We start from the raw sequence: 5,711 nt of genomic DNA, 5'->3' as shown, positions 1-5,711 counted from the left end.
TACTCAATCTTCACTTCTCCTTTCAAATTCTATTATATACTAAACTAAAAAAATACTATTATATAGACTCACTCTTATTAATAGTTGGTGAGTAATAGATTTATATTTTAAAAATATCATTGTTATCATGTAAATATTATATATGAACACTATAATTATTAGGAATATGTAAACATTATATAAATATTCTATTTTTACAATAATTTATTTTTATATATATAAAATATTTAATTTAATTTGAAGGAGTGTCTTTAATGAATTCTTTTGAAGATATCAAGATTTAAGACTAATAAAACCAACAAAAATCTTGACAGTTAAAATTAGTAGAAAAAATGAAAACCAGTTATTACAAAAGGACATTAATGAACTTATTATTATTCTAGCAAGAACTCATCCACACGAATGTTTTAAAATATTACAAAATCTTGACAGCAGGATATGACAATGTGAAGGATATGCTAAATTTAAAAAGAAAAAACTAAATTAGGTACCTATTCCCAAAGGGTTTTGGGGAAATCTGGAGGAGCACTCATCGATCGTCCCTATCAACCAAAATCCCCAATTTCTCACACTCCTCCATCTATTTCTCTGTCAACACATCAGCGACCTTGTTCTGCAAGTTCTAATAATAAGTAGGTAGAGGCTTGGGCATAAAGTCAAATCCTCCAAGCTTACTCCTCGGGCGCATCTCTTTGAGGATGGAGAATATATCAACGCATAAAAGATCAAGATGTTGAAGGCGAGGCCCTTGTTGTGCTCCAAATAAGTATGAATCGGAAGCAACACCATCTCATTATTGCTAGCCAAAGCCATGGAATTGAGCCTGCTTTCAGCAATCCCAACATCCTCTGCTATAAATTTTTCAAAGCGATGGAATCCCATAAACTTTGGTACATACAAAATAGCACCTTCCAAAACTTCCACATTGCCCATGGCATGATCCAATCTTAGCAGAACTAGATCTTTATAAAGCTTAACCTCCAATATGTAGACTTTTCCCCTGCTCCTTTTGTTGATCAAAACCCTAGGCTCCAATACTCCAATAGTGCCACCATCGACGCGTCTCTAGAAGGCTTGCGTAACATCTTCCATGAGAACTCCCACAGCCCTAATGGCCAAGCCATGCTTTTCAAAGAATCACTTGGATTCTTCTACATTAAAGGTTAGATGAGGCAGTTTCAAATTTGTTTGATCTATGTTTGAAGAGTAGGGCACTTTGAACATGAATTGCAAATCATTGGACTTTATAGTGAAGCTGCAGTAGGTCTGATTGATTATTGTTTGGTCAGACTTGGTGACCAACTACATGCCAAGACCCCATGAAAAGCAATAGTAGCAGTCTTGTTTTGCCACCAACCAGCTACAGTCCAGTGTTATGCCCATGGGATCGACCTACATGAGCTGTTAGAAACATGTAGAAATTGCTTATGGATTTTGTTAGAAACATCCAAACCTTTCATGAATTTAAGTCATGAATTTCTTTTTTTTTTTGAGTAAAAAAAAAACAAATAACCCCTAGCAAAATAGCCATTGCTCAATTAGAAAATAGGAATTATTGATTGAAAATTATTTTAAAAATAAAATGGTTTTTCAATTTGACAAGTTCATTATTTTTGGTTAAAATTTTCAAATGGAAGAGGCCACCGGGAACATTAGTTCCCTTCTTATAAATAGGCAAGGACTAATAAAGAGATTGAGAAATTGGTGAATTATGAGCATGGAGAAGGCAAATAGAGTAGCATCTATTCACTCTATCCATTTTAAATTGTCATTCAATCTGCAAATTTCAGATGAAGACTTTAGTTCGTAGGTCAATTCAGAATTGTTGCTTGGATAATTTTATGAGAGAGATAAATAATTGAGTTAATTAATGGAGAGAGCGAAAGAAAGAGAGAAAATAATTATTTTCCACTATTTATCATTTTCTCTCTCCCCATACTTTAACTTCTAGAGAGAAATTCGAGGTTTGAGTTTGAGTTTCTTTCTCTCCTCGATAATTTTCTCTCTCTCTCTGTAATACCTCTCCCTACGTACTCAAACTTTTAGAGAAGTACAGAATTTGAGTTTGCCTTCTCTCACACAATCCTTCTCTCTCCACATACTAAAATACTCTCTCACTAGGTACTCTAACTTTTTAACCTAATCCTAACCTAAACTTTCCAACCCAAATTCCAACATCTCTAGCGAATCTGGAAAATCTTCAGCATTTTAAACTCTCATATAATTGCTTCTCAAGAAAAGTCCCCTATTCTGGAACATATAAGCAGCAGAGTATCAAATCATTTTTTTGGGAAACCTCCATTTATGTGGGAATTATCTTGTTTTGCAGGATTTTTCTTCGTAGAATTCAAGAAGAGGCCATGGCAGTGTATACACTAAAAATTGTCCCAAATGACTATATTAATTAATACTAGTCACATTCCTCTACTTATTTAATTAAATTATTTTAATTAAATAGGTTCATTTATGTCTAAGTATTTAAATTTAATTTAAATACTCCTAGCTCTAATGTGTTAATTTAAATTAACACATGATTCTCCACATATTCCTTTTTTAAATAAATTTTATTTATTTAAAATCCTCCATATTCCCATTAATTCTTCTAGACCTTGATTAAATTAAATTTTATTTAATTTAATCTTTATTCAAACTGCCTAGAAGTATGTGCATTCATATGAGTTGTCATCACATCTTTTAAGCACATGTTGTCTACACCATAGGAATCTTCTACACACACATGCCATCTCATCAATCTTATCTATCTATCTAGAATGTGAGATAAGGTGCTTAGTTGTCAATTCTTATCCTTATCTCCTGTGCTTAGTTGTCAATCCCTATCCTTATCTTCTAGTGGTTTCTAAACACATTCTAGATGCTTCCTCCATCTACTTTAAATAGATGTCTTGTCTCAAGCCTTCCACACGACGAGAAGCTCGGTTGGATTAGGAGTCATTAGAAATCATTATCATCCATTAGGTACCATTACAATTTTTTTATCATTGCATCATCATTCTGTTATTTTGATTTCTCCTATCATCTAGTCTAGGTACATATTCCATCATCCCATTTGCATATACACATCCAAGAGATTCATCCATTATTGTGTTCCTAAGAGCATACCGAACATACTCTCCATTGTTATGTTCATAGTTTGAGGTTTTCATAATCTTGGTTACAATTTTATGCAACACATTTTGGCACGCTCGGTGGGACCCACTTCGCGGGTTCAAATTGGTTCAAGCTAAGGTTGGAAGCTTGCGGTTGGAGATTAACTTGCGTAAGGAGCGTCTAATCAAGCCACGAGGTCCGTCACCATCTTTGGAGCGCATGAGGTGAGTACCCTATATTTTGTTCTTCTTTGTTGAAAAAAATAAAAATTAAAAATTAAAAAAAAAAAAAAATATATATATATATATATATATAGGGGCTTGGGGTAGGTTTTCTTCATTTTTCTTTATGCCATTTAAGTTATTAAAATTTTAAAAAAAGTTATTTTCTGCATATAATAGGGGGGTTATTTTCTTTTTGTTAGTGCATATTAATGAGGAGGGGAGAAGAAAATTTAAAAAAAATATATAAGGAGGGTGTAAATCTAAAAAAAAAAATTCAAAAAATTCAAAAAAAAAAAATTTTTAAATATATATATATTAAAAAAAAAAAAATTGAATTTCATTGGCCCGCGCCACCTCTCCAGCGGCTCCCCTACTTCCGGCGATGCCGCCTCTCCAGCGGCTCCCTCTCCTTCCGGCGTCGCCGCCTCTCCAGCGGCTCTCTTTCCTTCCCCGCGCCGCCTCCGCCAGCGGCTCCACCCGCATCCTACGCTCTCTGTCACGGCCTCACCTTCGTGCCCCTCGCTGTCGACCACGCCGCTCTGCCCCTGAGCGTTAACTTCGACCTCCATCTATCGTTGTTCTTCCTCCCGCGGCCGCTATTTTTCCTCCACGGCACTGTTCCTCTCCCGCGGTCGCAGTCCGTTGGTGCCACCCCCGCCTATTTCCTCTGCCTACGGTCGCCCACCTCCGCCTGCTATAATCCCGTCTCCTCCATCACTGTCACCGCCCCCGCCAGCCTCTGTGGTCGGGAATAAGTGCCTTCTCCACCTCCTTCATCATCATCATCTCCTCCTCCTTCGTCATCTTCTCCGCTCGAATCATCATCTTCTGGTCAAGCTCCATCACAATCTCCTGCCCAAGTGATTTTACCCGGCACCGGAAATTCAAATGCCCCTACATCTGCTCCCACCGTGGCTTCTACTTCCGCTGCCTCTGCTCTACACATCAAATTTGCTTCTTTCTTCTTCGGAGCTGCTTTAATCGGAAGTGTCGTTATGTTTCTGTGAGTCACTGGAGCTTCTTCAGCCTTCGGTATTCAGGATTCATGTGATCGTAGTAGCTAGGGTTTCATATGATCGTAGTGGCTAGGGTTTCATGTGATTGCATTACCTGGAGCAGGTTTTTTTTTCAGATTAATTGCTGTTCAGATTTCAGATCTAAACTGTTGTTTGTTTCGTCTTTATTCTTCCGTTTAATTGATTGCTATGTTTTTTTTTTGTCTACGTCCATTGATGCTGCATGTCTTGGCCGACTGTGATTTCGACAGTTTCGTGAGTGAATTGTCTTTTTGAATTGGAAAAAATCTATAAATTGAATTTGGGAGAATGCAAAAAAAAAATTTAAAAATTAAAAATTAAAAAAAAAATTAAAATTTTTTTTAAAAAATCAAAATTAAAAAAATAAAATAAAAAAGATTTGTTTTTTATTTCCTTCAAAATTTTCTTTTTATTTCCTTTACTTTTATTTAGAATCAAATTTATTTTGTGCATTTAGATCTTTATTTTTATTTTCCTTTTAGCCAAAACATTCAAAAAAAATTTAAAAAATTTGCTTTTCGTGTGCCTGATTTTTGCAACATTGAACGAACATTGTACATTTTAATCACGTGTGTCTTCAATTAGATTAGAAAACTTAAAATTTCTTTGGAAACGAATGTGTGTATTTTAAACCCCAGGTCCACTTACGTATTCTCTCCCCTCACGCCTTTGGGTGATCTTGGGTGGACAAGAAATAAGTGGACTTCTTTTTTTTATTTTTCTAGGAGGCCTGCTTGGGGATTTCATCACCCCTTGGGACGACCTCAACTCTAGCATTCTGACGGAGTATAAAAATCGGGAGGTGAATCGAAAGACACCTCTCTTGGAAGTGTAAATATTGTCACTCTTGGCTAAGCCCCAAAGAACTTTATACCTTTGGGAAGTGAAGGAGGAGATTGGGTTACCGTCTCCCCCCGGCTGTGTGGCAGTATTTCCTTTCATCTACAGATTCGGGCCTCATGTACCTTGTGTATATCAAGGATGCCCCCTAGTTGAGCCTTGTATAGCCTAGTTCAACCTTATAGGACTGTTGGTGTGTTTGGCATGTTTGAAGCACATTTGCATTGTACATATTTCATTGTTTGCTTTTGCATCTTAAACCGAAAAAAAAAAAAAAAATCATAAAAGTTCAAAAATCCAAAAAAATCAAAAACATTTCAAAAACACAAAAAAAAACACCTCTTCTTAATCATCATTCCAAATCATTTCACGTAACATATTCCTTCCATCCAAGACACCATTCCCTCTTACATAACTTGCCTTCATCATTCAAAATGTTGCTTGACATCTTCATCATCTTTATTTATCTAAATCATTTCCCTGTCATTCAATCACATTCCTA

The 5,711-nt window shown here is 35.9% G+C and overlaps 1 pseudogene; it reads right to left on the bottom strand.

Annotated features, from left to right (window-relative positions):
• Positions 1-478: 478 nt before the first annotated feature.
• LOC149559406 (4-hydroxyphenylpyruvate dioxygenase pseudogene) lies at positions 479-3,901 on the bottom strand (annotated as a pseudogene).
• Between the last annotated feature and the right edge of the window lie 1,810 nt (positions 3,902-5,711).

The sequence above is a fragment of the Cupressus sempervirens genome, chromosome 5 (assembly GCF_028749045.1).
Source record: "Cupressus sempervirens isolate cs-2001-9-10 chromosome 5, ASM2874904v1, whole genome shotgun sequence".
Classification (NCBI taxonomy): Eukaryota; Viridiplantae; Streptophyta; class Pinopsida; order Cupressales; family Cupressaceae; genus Cupressus; species Cupressus sempervirens.
The sequence above is the reverse complement of the archived record's forward strand: the minus strand, read 5'-3'. Positions and strand labels throughout refer to the sequence as shown.